This window comes from Leiobunum rupestre, chromosome 5 (genome assembly GCF_980474605.1).
Source record: "Leiobunum rupestre chromosome 5, qqLeiRupe1.1.hap1, whole genome shotgun sequence".
Taxonomy (NCBI): domain Eukaryota; kingdom Metazoa; phylum Arthropoda; class Arachnida; order Opiliones; family Sclerosomatidae; genus Leiobunum; species Leiobunum rupestre.
Window position 1 is genome coordinate 24,834,732 of NC_143388.1, and position 13,978 is coordinate 24,848,709.

Genomic DNA, 13,978 nt, shown 5'->3' on the forward strand with positions numbered 1-13,978 from the left:
GCAATCGATTCAAAAATTATATCATTATTAATAAGGTCAAATTTACGAATAACGATGAGGAAAAACTAATAGTGTCTATCTAGGTTTCAATGGCGAACCAAAGGGGGCATACCGATAGTTTTCGGTAGCGAATAGGTTGATCTCTAGGTCAAGTTAAAATGGATCAGCGGTGAGATGAGTTATTAGTTTATGTTTAAATTCATCTGTACTTTTTACTGATAAAGAATTTTTTTATTAAAGGCTTAGGGGGTTTTTTATAGGTGTCAAAATTGATCGTCCGGTAGTAGTGCAATTATTTATATAAAACACCTCTTAATTATCCTTTTCAATCACCTGAAGTGTTTATCGGTTTATCTGATGAATTTCCAGCGTCAAAGTTAGCCGCCAGGTGACTCCAGCGTCCATATTAAAAAAACAGGTATTTTAAAATATTTGAGCTCAAGAAAGTTTATTCTCAGATCACTTATCTCCAACAGAACTCGTACCACCACGCTAAAAATATTTGTTAACATTTATCCGTTAATGGAAACGTGCGAGGTACTTCTAAAATTAATTATTCACAATAATTAGTGATGTATGCAATATTTATTAATAATAATAATAATAATCAGCTAGGCTAAGAATCTGTTCGATTGCGCCGAATTCCATTCGACCGAAAAACCCGCACCTTGGCGGGTTTAGGATTCGGTTTTATCCGTTTCAGCATCTGTCAGAACAGCATGCAGTGTTACCTAACCTAACCTAACCTAACTTAACCTAAAGGAGTAAAAAGAAAAACTATTATTTTTTGTGGTCGCTCAATTGTGAATATTGCGTCGGTCGATTAGTAAAATACAAAACCCGCCTTTGGGTTCTTTTCATCAAAAACATTCGCGGAATTCGGTCGAATGGGATTCAGCGCAATGGGAAGATACCTAGGCGAATACCCTTGGCATCACTTAGGCCTAAATCATCTAGCAACTTTAAATGCCATTAATTCAGGTGGCCGGGTTACAATGCGTAGGAGGGTGGTGGCATGCGGGCCAACAGCTCCCTACACTCACTATTACTGTTAACCTCTACAAGTTTTAACGGAAAGTGGAAACCAAAGAACTCGTGGGAAAACCCCTTTAACCAGTGGGGAGATAACTTACAAACTGAACGCAGAATGAGTAATTCCGAGTTTTCACTCAGTTCTATACAATCTGGAATTGAACCCGGCTCCTCTTGCTGCGAGGTGAAAGTGCTAACCACTCCACCACTTCGCCACCCCACCTATATTTTACTAGCACCTTTAAGCTTATAGAAACTGACAACAGATGTCGCATCACTTGGCTTTAAAAAAAACATCCATAATGTGTCTATACAACATATAATAACAGTACCAGTCCAGTTGAATGTAAGTGGTATAAGGTTTAAGGTTTGAGTGGAAAATAATAATAATAATCAGCTAGGCTAATACCCAAGGCACCACCTTAGGCCTAAGTCACCAAGCGACTTTTAAGCCTTTAATTCAGGTGGCCGGGTTACAATGCGTAGGAGGGTGGTGGCAAGCCCTGCATGCCACGCGAGCCAACAGCTCCCTACACTATCTATTACCGTTAACCTCAACAAATAACTCACGTGACATGACGTCTCCCATGCTGAAAAAAATCCGCTCAAAATAACGGCCATATTTTGGGTAAGTCCAATTTAAAAATGAAAATAAAAAATCAATATTACTAGATTATAGTTCAGTAAACGTAATTTTCGAAATTAACAGGACATTTTCGTTTCCTTGATAGTATTTCAAAATGGAAGAAAATGCTCAATCTCCGTACTAAATTTCCCCACACGAAGGTCATTCGGAAGCTTTGTAAAAACAAAGCTCTAATTAATCGAGTGGCTAATCTCCGCGAGAAAACGTGAAAGAAGCCCACTCTACATTCGTTCGTGCCCGGAATGAAATCGGAAATTCATGATTTATTTCGTCTTTGACAGACAAACCGTGCACGTCATTAGCTAGCTGTTTACGCTCTTTTTTCAAAGGTTGGCTTTTCGGCGAAGGGATTGATGTCACGGAACGTGCGATGCATCCTAATAACGACGGAAACCTACGTGAAAACCTCCGAATTTTTGATCCACAAGATTAACATTCGATTTTTTTAAAACTTTTATCGATCTCTTTCGAAGGTTTTTCAAATTTTACGCGATTTTAAAATCCAAAATATACGTCATTTGACATGATTTGAGGTGGCCAAAACTATTTGTGTTATAATATTTTGGGGACGACCGGACGAGCCGACGAAGTCCAAGGCTGGTAAAAGTGCGGTAAAACTTTTTCGGTTTCCCCTTTGGGCAAAACCGACGAGTAGTCCCCAAGGTATATATTGCTAACGCCGTTTTAACATTAGATCGAATTCTTAACGCTACAAATATGGGAGAAAATTAAAAATTGTTGGGGCTTCAAGCTATGGGAAATTGTTTTCAACGCGTGTAGCTTAAAAACGGTTCGATTTCAATACTTCAAATTTTACATCAACGTTCTTTATTGATGTATCTAAGGACATTTTTAATTTTCTTAATTTTAAATGAATTTAAGATATTCAAAATGAATTTTCAATAAAATTATTGTGTATATTGTGCTAATATTATTCCTTATTATATTTATAATAGTCGTAGTACTATTTTTTTATATAGGGTTATTTCCCTCCTAGTGATAATGTTATTATATAGTGTTTCCGGAAAATGACCGAGGCCTTTTTCCGGAAATGTTTCCGTCTTTTTCCGAAAAAAATAAAAAAACGTTTTCATTCCACGATTAGTCTAATATATTGTTTGGCAATTTAATTACCACGGCATTTTCGCCTCATTTTTTCGAATTTAAAAGTAAAACTAAACCTCTGGACTAGCTTTAAACTGATTAACAATGTAACACTATTAATGTTTTGTAGTATGTTTACTGTTATTGGACATTTTATATCGATAAAAAGTTAAAAACCTTAAAAACCCTTAAAAAGTAATTTATGTTTAAATTTTTTGTTTTTCCGATTTGCGGAAATTTTTCCGCATTTTATTTTTCCGGAAAATTAACAACTCTATGATTATACCAAACGATGTAGCGAAGCTATATTTCGTTTCGACATATAACACACTGTGTCACACTCGGCTAGAAAAGGATTACAATATTCTTTAATAGTAGTTTCCCCCCAATTTGTACAGTTAGCTGTTTATAGTTATAAAAAGTTTCGAGATATTTTGGGAGCTTTAAAATAAATTTGAGGTTCAGAAAGTTAACTGGAAACCTGACGATAAATAACCGAAGCAAATGGAAATTAGAACCAATAACTGAAATTAGTTATTATTAATTACTTATGATAGTTTATTCAAAGGTCAATTAGTTTAATTACGTAGTTTTAGGTTTTAACTTTATTTAGGAATTTAGGAACTTTTTTTAAAAGATCCTGCAGTTTTTCCACTGTTTTTAATTATAAACCTAATTTTATATACTTTTTAAATTTTATGTAAAAATTTGTCATGAAAGGAAACTGATGGCGTTTAATTTGTTTCGTGGTACTTTCGAAATCGACATGTTTTAAAAATGCCTTTAGGTTAAAAACAACTAAGTCTAGAATTCCTGCCCTATAGTAAAATTTAAAAGAATGAACGCTTTTTGATTGTATAGTATTAAAAATTCTTCAATAAGACTTTCTATAAAGTCATTACGCTTGCTCAACTTGTTTTAATGTATCGGTTTCGTCACGAGATACGTAGGAGTTCAGTTCAGTTTTGATGGTTAGATCTTTATAAAAAGGGCGACTCGTCGAATTTTAATTCACGTCTTGTTCAACTTGTTAAAATGTTCCACGCGCTCTTTAACATTTTAGCGTAAAAGGCTCGCGCATTTTATTTTATTTCAGGGAGCACGCGCGAAATCGCTCGAGCCCGTTTACGCTAAAATATCAAAACGCGCGTGGAACTTTTTAACAAGTTGAATAAGACATAAATAGAGTTTATGATAGCGTCTATTGGCTATCATAGTGAAACGTCAGGAGTGACGCGCCCGATACATCTAAACCATAAGGCCAATGTTACTTTATAGAAAGGCCTATTTGAAATTGTTCGAGATTTGTCGAGAAATATATTGTACAAAAACGAACTTGAAAATTATAATTTTTTTAGTACTGATTTCGGTTGCACTAATTTTAATTTTAAGTGGGATTTCTGGGCAATTAGCGGGACCCAACCGACCCACGTACTGGCTATTGTGATATTTGGATTTCGTACCAATAGATACAGGCGCCATCTAACTCCAAAATTATACGTTCGCGTGTCTACCTCATTTCCAAAACCAGGTAACTCGAAAAATTCGGTTTGTCTAAAAAATAATTTAAATTAACATGTTCGCGTTTTACTACCTTATTTACAAAACCAGGTAACTCAAAAAATTCGTTTTTCCCTAAAGATTTTTTAAATTAACGTGTTCGCGTTTCACTACCTTATTTCCAAAACCAGGTAACTAAAAAAATTCGTGTTTCCCTAAAAATTATTTTAAATTAACGTGTTTGCGTTTCGCAGTTTCGCTCACTTACTTCCTAAAACAAGTAACTCGAAAAATTAGTTTTTAATATACAAGAAAATCAGTAATTTGTTCAAATTTAAATTTAATATTTAAAATATAGTTAATACATCGGGGAGATTGTTTCGGTTATTTTATCAATACATTGTTATCCAGAAAAGTACAATTTAAATTGTTATATCTCCGAGGAACTTATGTTCCCTAGGAGAGGTGTGTGTGTGTCTGTCTGGCTGCGGAAACGCATTCGCAGTATCGGGGCGAACTGAAAAAATCCGTGTTCGCAGTTTTGAAATTGGGGTGTTTTCCAAAACCGTTCTTTCTTCCATTGGGTATAGTGTACACGTATCTGCGATTTTGTATCGCGACTGTCTGCTAGCTATAGACTTTTGGAATGTACCGAGCGCTAAGAGATACGTTAAACGCCTTAGCAACCAAATGGCAGTGTTTCCACTAAATGTCTCGGGTGGGATTTGAACCCGGGCCCTCCAGCTTAGCAGGTGAGTGTTCTACAATACAACCCCTGAAACATATTACGCTACAACGATATTTAGAAAAACCAATTTGGCAAGAGTCCGTTTTCCTTTACGCTTTTATAAACGTATTAAATCCAATGTTAATCAGCAAAGCTACACTACACTAACTAACTAATGAAACTAGTGAGAAATCATAACGTAGTGATTTAAAAAAAACAAACGTTTATTAAGAATGAGTATTTTACAAGTTGAACGACTTATTAGGAGTGACGGCAATAATAAACGCTGTAAGCGAATATATATACACTTAAGGTTAAAAAATAGTAAGATAAGATTAGTGATTAAAAATATATCTTATTTACAATAAACATTTTTTAACCTATTAAAAAAACTAAACGAGAAAAGCCGATAACGCTTTTTATCTTCAACACTCGCCCTCGTTGACGACTTTCTCGTACTGCCGTAAACTGAGATTCTGACGGTGGCGGGTGAAGACTTCTTTAGGTAGTGGCTTAGTGAAAATGTCGGCCAGCTGTTCTTCACTCGGGACGTACATAACGTCGATGACGCCCTCTTCGACCAGTTCACGAATGTAGTACTGACGAATACTGATATGTTTCGTTCGGCGATGAAACTCAGGATTTCTGATGAGTTTAATGGCCCCTGCATTGTCGACTCGGAGTACGGGTACATCATCGTCTACGTTGAGACCCAGGAAAGACTTGATTCGTTCAATCCAGACGACATCTTTCGCCGCTTCAGTGGCAGCTACTAGTTCAGCCTCCGTGGTTGACAAAGCAACAGATTGTTGCTTTCTGCTCGCCCAAGTAACTGGAGTTGAACCAATTAGGCATACGATCCCAGACGTTGAACGTCTTGTTTTCTCACAACCACCGTAATCAGCGTCGCTGTAGGGGATGGTTGTCATGGAATTCTCGGACTTGAATAAGAGACCCAGTGACTTGGTCCCTCTGAGATAACGAAAAATTCGTTTAACTCCATTCCAGTCAGCGACCTTTGGATTCGCCATTGCTTGGGACGCTCGATTGACTGCGTATTCGATGTCAGGTCGTGTTCCTGTCGCTGCGTATCTGAGACTTCCAATGGCCGAGGCATATATGGTCGTTGACTCGAAACTCTCCTGACTTTAGTTGGTCGTGTCTGGACTGCCGATAGGAGTGCTCACTGGTTTAAAGTCTTGCATGTTGAACCTTTCAAGAACCTTCTCGATGTAGGCGCTTTGGTGTAAGAATACGGAGCCGTCGCTTAACTGATCGATTTTAAGTCCAAGATACGTTGACGCTTTTCCGGTTATGATTTCGAATTCATCGCTGAAGTCGTGAAGGAAGTCATCAACTGCTTTGGTGGTACTGCCGGCAACCAATCCATCATCGACGTAGAGGATCAAGACCAAGAAAACGTCATTGGTTGAGTAAATATATAGACAGTGATCTCCATCAGCACTCTTGAAGCCATGGTTCTGAAGCGATTTGTCAATTCGTTCATTCCAACATCGTGGAGACTGTTTAAGACTGTAGAGACTTGTCTTTAACTTCCAGACTTGTCCACTACTATTGTCGAAACCTTCAGGTTGACGCAGATTAATTTCTTCGGATAGCTTCCCATGAAGGAATGCAGTCTTTACGTCGAATTGCCCGAGGTTGAGATTTTTCTGGGCAACTAGGTTGAGAAAGATTCGTAGTGTCTCGAATCGGGCAACTGGAGCGAAAGTCTCATTGAAGTCGATTCCCTCTCGTTGCGTAAAACCTTTTGCGACAAGCCGGGCTTTGTGCTTGACGATCGTCCCATCTTCATCATTCTTTGTACGAAAGACCCAACGATTTCCGATTATCTTGCGACCAGGTGGAGGATCAACCATTTCGTAGACGTCGTGTCTTTTCATTGCTGAAAGTTCATCTACCATCGCTTTCTCCCACTCGGCGGATTCGTTGCTTGAACGTGCTTCTCGTGCCGTTTGTGGTAACATGTCGCAGATGAGGAATGCTTTATTTGCTAGCTGGCAGCTCTGACATGGTTGGACTTTCCTTAGTGTTGAACGATCTTTAAGGACTGGACCGCTCTTCTCAGGTTGATTGTCCCGGACATTGTCAGGAAGAGACACTGTTGCCTCATTATGTCCGGTAGCCACGTCTTCCGACGCTTCGACGGATTTGGTTGTCTCGTCGTTTGAGTAGTCGGCAGCTCTGGTTGGCATGCCCGATGGTGCATTAGTGGCTCTGGCTGGTCCGTCTTTTGATGAGTTGGTGGCTCTGGTAGGCCAGTTTTCGCAAACGAAATCGTCGGTCAATTGCTCGCCCTGGCTGGAGGACTCCCCAGAGACAGGAATCCAGAAATCAGGAACGCACGTCTCGGGATTGAATTTGACATCTCGAGATCTTAGTACGTCGTTCAGCTCTGGAACATAAACTCGATAACCGTCTGCATTGTCTTCATAGCCAACCAGGACACCTTTATACGCCTTCCGAGACAGCTTCCTTCGCTTCTCTTTGGGTATGTGGACAAAGCACTCAGTGCCAAAGACACGCAAATGCTGGATCGATGGGTTTGTCTTCCCCGTCCATAACTCAAACGGCGTCTTCCCAGCAATGCATGTAGGTGCTGTTCGGTTCAGGACATAGACGGCTGTGTTCACCGCTTCAGCCCAGAGTTTCGGTGGTAAGTCCGATCTGGAATGCAACATGGCCCTTACAGACTCCATAATCGTACGATTTTCTCGTTCAGCGACCCCGTTCTGTTCTGGCGTGTATGGCATGGACTTGCGGTGATGTAGCCCTTCTTGAGACGTCCATTGACGGAACTCTTCATTGACATATTCAGTCCCATTATCCGTGACCAGCTCTTGTACTATGTGATTGCGGGTTCGGCAAAAGGCAAGGAATTCTTTGAAACAGTTGACAACTTCGGATTTCTTCGTTAAGAAAAATACGGCTCGAACGCTGGAATACTCGTCTTTGAATAGGAGGTAGTATTTTTTCCCTTTCATGGACGGTGTCGGTGATGGTCCCCAGAGATCTGAATGGATCCTTTCACCTGGTTTCGTAGCCTTCTCCAAACGAGTGCCGAAACTGTGCCTAGTCATCTTGCCGTAGACGCACCCTTCACAGAGCTTGTCAGACGTCTGGTTTAGAACTTCGTATCCGAGTCTCCGTAACGTCGCTGCTACATGCCGTTTATCCTGATGACCCATGCGTTCATGCCAGACTTGGAGATCTGCTTTCCGGTCATTTCTCGGATCTGCTGCGATGTGAGCGGAGCATGATGGCTGCATGACTTTAATATCCAGACGATACAGACTCTCGACCTTGCCAGGTACACAAAGGTTCCTTTTGCCTCCGACAACTTCATAGAGACCGCAAGAATTTGCTGTGACCTTGAACTCCAGATTCTTGTTTCTCTTCATTGCGCTTTTTAGCGAGAAAACATTGCAGGCAAAGTCACGGATGTGCCAGACATTGTGGACTACCTCTTGATAGAGTTTCTTTCCGATCCGGAACTGAATCCTTATGTCTCCTTCACCATCCGCTGTCATCTGCGTCTTGTTTCCAATCTGAAGAGTCGCTGGAGTAGCGAACTTGCGGAAGTTTAGGAACTTTGTGGCGTCGTTCGTAATATGCTGTGTAGCACCAGAGTCAAAGTACCATGCTGCTTCAGACGATGAGCAAGCAACGAGACCGTTTGCTGCGATCAGACCCCCAATGCTGGTGCGATTACTTTCGTCAACGCTCGTCCTTCTAGGAGTTTTCCTTTGTCCTCGGCAGTCTTCTGCTATGTGACCAAACTTTCGGCAATTGGTGCATTTTGGCTTACGTCCCATGCCTTTCGTCTCGTTTGATGAGTGACCGCGATGACTTGTGGCATTGCGTTTCGCCATCAGACCAGAGGAATCTCTGAAAGAGTCACCTTCTCGAGTTGCACGGCCAATCAATAAACGTTCCAACTCTGCGACCGTCTGTTTTTCGGTTGGCAGCGTGTCCCAGAGCATACCGAATTCTCGATACTCATCCTGAGGTAGGGACTCGAAGATGCAGGCAATCAGGATGCAGTCGTCGAATGTTACGTTCTTCTCTGTCTTTGCCGTTGACAAGATATCTGTCCAGAGAGAACACATCTGGGCAATGTGGGTGGCCATGTCGACGTCTGGTGACTTCGTAGTTCGCATGAGCTGCGCCAGAAGCTTTCGGAGACGATTTGAAGACTTCTGCTCGAAGATTTCGAGCAGCTTGTCCCACATTTCCTTTGGTGTCTCGCAATTGGTAATCATGTTTTGGACCTTCTTGGATAAGGTTGACCAGAGGATACCACGGACCGTGCTGAACGCCACTCGGTACTTCTTCTTGTTTGAAGTGTATTCGGACTTCTCTGCTGCTGTTGCTCCAGGTACTGGTTCCGTAGGTTCAATCCATTCGCCAGTAAGAATCTCGTATACGTCTCGAACGGTGAGGATGTCGACTATTTGTCTTTTCCAACTCCTCCAATTCTCCGGACCTGATAGCTTCTCGACGTCTTGGCGAAGTAGGCTATCCATGGTGGCTTTCGGGAACTGTTGACAGGATACGGATTACGGTGATGGTAACTGAAACCGGGATACAGCAGACTAGATCATCAGCATAGTAGTGTGGCGCAGTGGGAGCGTGCTGGGCCCATAACCTATTGGAGTTTTAAATCCAATGTTAATCAGCAAAGCTACACTACACTAACTAACTAATGAAACTAGTGAGAAATCATAACGTAGTGATTTAAAAAAAACAAACGTTTATTAAGAATGAGTATTTTACAAGTTGAACGACTTATTAGGAGTGACGGCAATAATAAACGCTGTAAGCGAATATATATACACTTAAGGTTAAAAAATAGTAAGATAAGATTAGTGATTAAAAATATATCTTATTTACAATAAACATTTTTTAACCTATTAAAAAAACTAAACGAGAAAAGCCGATAACGCTTTTTATCTTCAACAGGTTAGCACTTTCGCCTCGCAGCAAGAGGAGCCGGGTTCGATCCCAGCTTGTGGCACTGGGTGAAAACTCAGAACAACTCCTTCTGCGTTGAGTTTGCAAGTTCTCTCCCCACTGGTTTAAGGGGTTTTCCCCCGAGTTCTTCGGTTTCCCCTTCCATAAAAACTTGCTTAGGTTAACGGTAATAGTTAGTGTAGGGAGCTGTTGGCTCGATCTCGTGGCATGCAGGGCTTGCCACCACCCTCCTACGCATTATAACCCGGCCACCTGAATTAAGGCTTCAAAAGTCGCACGATGACTTAGGCCTAAGGTGGTGCCTTGGGTATTAGCCTAGCTGATTATTATTATTTTATATTTTTAATATATAAAAATTAAATTTAAAATTATTTAATTATTTTAATATAAAATACGGTCGTGGCCAGGAATCGTACCCGAGTAATTTTTTTCAGCAGGTGGATTGTTTACCGCTAAGCCATTGACTTTCACGTCTCTAAATAAAAAATATCACAAGGTATATTTTGGCTTACCAGCTTCTTTTTAAATTGATTTTATGACAGTACTTTCGATTAAATTTATCTAGATTTTAGGATAGTACTCTTGATTAAATTCCTTTAGATTTTAGGATAGTACTCTTGATTACATTCCTCTAGAATTTAGGAGGGTACTCTTGATTACATTCCCCTAGATTATTAGAATGGTGCTCTTGATTAATTTCATCTAGATTTGAGGATCATACTCTTGATTAAATTCCTCTAGATTTGAGGATCATACTCTTGATTAAATTCCTCTAGATTTGAGGATCATACTCTTGATTAAATTCCTCTAGATTTGAGGATCATACTCTTGATTAAATTCCTCTAGATTTGAGGATCATACTCTTGATTAAATTCCTCTAGATTTGAGGATCATACTCTTGATTAAATTCCTCTAGATTTGAGGATCATACTCTTGATTAAATTCCTCTAGATTTTAGGATGGTACTCTTGATTAAATTATCCTAGATTTTGGGAGGGTACTCTTGATTAAATTCCTTTAGATTTTAGGATGGTACTCTTGATTAAATTCCCCTAGATTTTAGGATGGTACTCTTGATTAAATCCCATTAGATTTTAGGATGGCACTCTTGAATTAATTCCTCTATATGCACGTTCCAATTAACATTTGACACCGAGCGTGTGTTGCGCACCGTTATTAAATAAATGACACAAATGTAACTTTCATTTAGTACGATATACATTTTTAACTTTTTCTTTCGTTTGCTATTGCGTAAGAAATATACTATCGAAGTACTCACAGGATAAATTAAATATCTTTCATCTATGATAACAAGAAACAGAATCCTGAAACCGGACTTGTATTAGTGTCTATGTCTCACTTTCAATTCCTTCAAGTTATTCAAATATCCTTTCAATAAATTTGTTCCCCGTGTCGCCTTCAATTCCGACACTGGGGGGTACGAACAGGCGACCATTAATTCTGTCAAATGTGGTCGCGATTACTACGACGAGGTCATATTTTATCGTATAAAAAATGAATTTTACATTTTTTTAAAAAACAAGGTTATCCATACTTAACTACTGATCATATAGATCAGCAGAAGATATTTCTAGCGTATGTCACTGAAGGTTTCTAAGGAACTATTAAAAAAATATTGACTTCTGTAAAATAAAATAGAAGTTATACAGGGGTGCTCTGACTGGGCATTTTTCTCAAAAACTACAAGAGTTAGATTTGCGGTATTAATTTTAAGGGGGAAAACTACAGTGGCCATTGTCTACTTTCGCGCTATTTCAAGCTGAACTCTTTAAATTTTGAATTTTATCTTATAAAATTAATATTAAGTGTAGAACAGCCTCTTGTTTAGTGACTAAAATAATTTTGACAATTTTAAATTTATAAGTAATTAAGTTATTACGTTTTAATTCGGACCCCGGAGCTAAACAAGTTGGGCAAGCGCCGAAACTACCCTTTCTCGTTAACTATTAATATTAGAATTCAGTGGCGTAAATAGGGCCCCCGCGCCCCCGAGTTCCAAGGGGCCCCTTTTTAGTTCATTTTATAACCTCGCTTTGGTTCTATTCTAGCACGGCAATTATAAATGATGATTGGAAAAATTGCTAGGTAGAAGATTTGGTTTTTAAATTACCAAACTTTCTGCCTGGCAGTTAACGGACTCAGCCTTAAATCGCAATGTTGCATAATTTTCGCGTATTTAGTCGACGCGTGTTAAGAGCTTTTATTTAGTAATATAACGGCACAGTTCCGATCTACGCTGAATTAGGGAAATTCAGGCACAGTCTAGTTCGAGGGATCAAAGTAAGTGCAGCTCGTTCTTCACTTCTCGATTTAGAGTATGTCGAGTCTCAACTTTGTATGAAACCGCAAGTTAATTTTTTATCTAATAAAATTAAAATATGCTTAAGCTAGTGACTGGGTGTTAGTAATAAACATCCCAATGTCTTCTAATCTCTACGGTAGTCATTATTAACATGATTGGTCACAGTCACTAAATTATTTTGAAAGATTGAATTTTTGCTTCTTTTTGTAGCGATGCTCAAACAAAAGCCCACCTGAGGCTTATTGAGCAATTATTTTTGTCATAAATAAATAAATCATGATTATGGTCTCCGAAATTCTAATAACTAAATTCCTACTTTTTTGATTGGATGTTAGAGTATCTTATTTTGTTCAAATTAAACCGCCGCTTTTGATGAAAGGAAAAATAATAAAATGCAACGCAAGTTGGGTTACGCGACGGGTAAAAATAAGGGCAATTTTAGTGTTAAACTGTACTAAAATACGTAGGTTAAAAGTAACATTAATAACTTTTAGGGCGGTTAAGTGCCGTAACTAGGGCGGTGCCAGCGGTGCCCAGGAACAGGGCGCAGACCCTGGAGGGGCGCAGAAATGACCTGACTAGGACCCAGTTTTGGCAACACTGCATTTTTCACAAAACGTAATATTGTACCTGTAGTTAAGTAGATGGAGAAGGTGCCCCAACTTCAACGAGCGCTCCCAAAGCAGAGAAGCTCGCACTGGGCGCATAAAAAGCTAGTTATGGTACTGGGACGGTTCACTCAACCCCGTTTCGAATTGTTTCTAAATGGTTCGAAACTTTTTCTACCTCGTAGTGTAACCGTAGCTTCAATTTACTGATACTGTATTAAATAAATACATTTTTTTCGCTTGAAAACATCAAAGTTTATTTAATTCGTTCCTCTGCCCGCAAAGTAAGTAAATTGAAAAGTAAAAGTTGTTACGTGTTTAGAATTGTTGGCGTGATAAGTAAAATAGAAATGGAATTTATTTGGCGATTTAAGTATCGTGAATATTTCCCAGAGTGTGGCTAAAATCGCCTACTTTACAAAATTATTTAATATTAATTAAAGGGCTAAATGAAAAATGTGCTTCCTAGAAAACCCTGGTCTACTTTATATATATAAAATGAAACCAGCTACCAGCTCTCCTGGCTATTTTATTCATAGTACACCTATTATATTCCCTCTCTTACTGTGCCATATGACAATTCTCCATTTTTGCCTTCACATAGGGAGTGTGTCCTGCCCTGAGTAGCTACGGGACATCCATTTCGGAGCAGTTTTTAGGTATTCGGGAAGGTTGGCAGAAATAATATCTTTGAAAGTGCTAAATCCCCAAAACTCACCTTAAATACGCCATTGATTATTAATAGTAAACAATAGCCTCTCAAAAAGAGTCACATAAGGGGCCCCAAAAAGACTTTCGCGGGGGGGCCTCAAGGAACTTAGTTACGCCACTGTTAGAATTATCAAAATTATTTTAAGCACTAGAGGAAGGTTCAGCCTAATAAGTAAAATATAATTCAATGATGTAATTGTTAAAACAGAAACGTTCAGCTTGAACGAAAAAGAAGCTTTTACTGTATTCTTCCCCCTTAACATGGGAAGACATTCAAAATTTCAGAAAAATCGGAAAATATTTTCACTTTTTTTGGCGGGAAAACGCTAGAA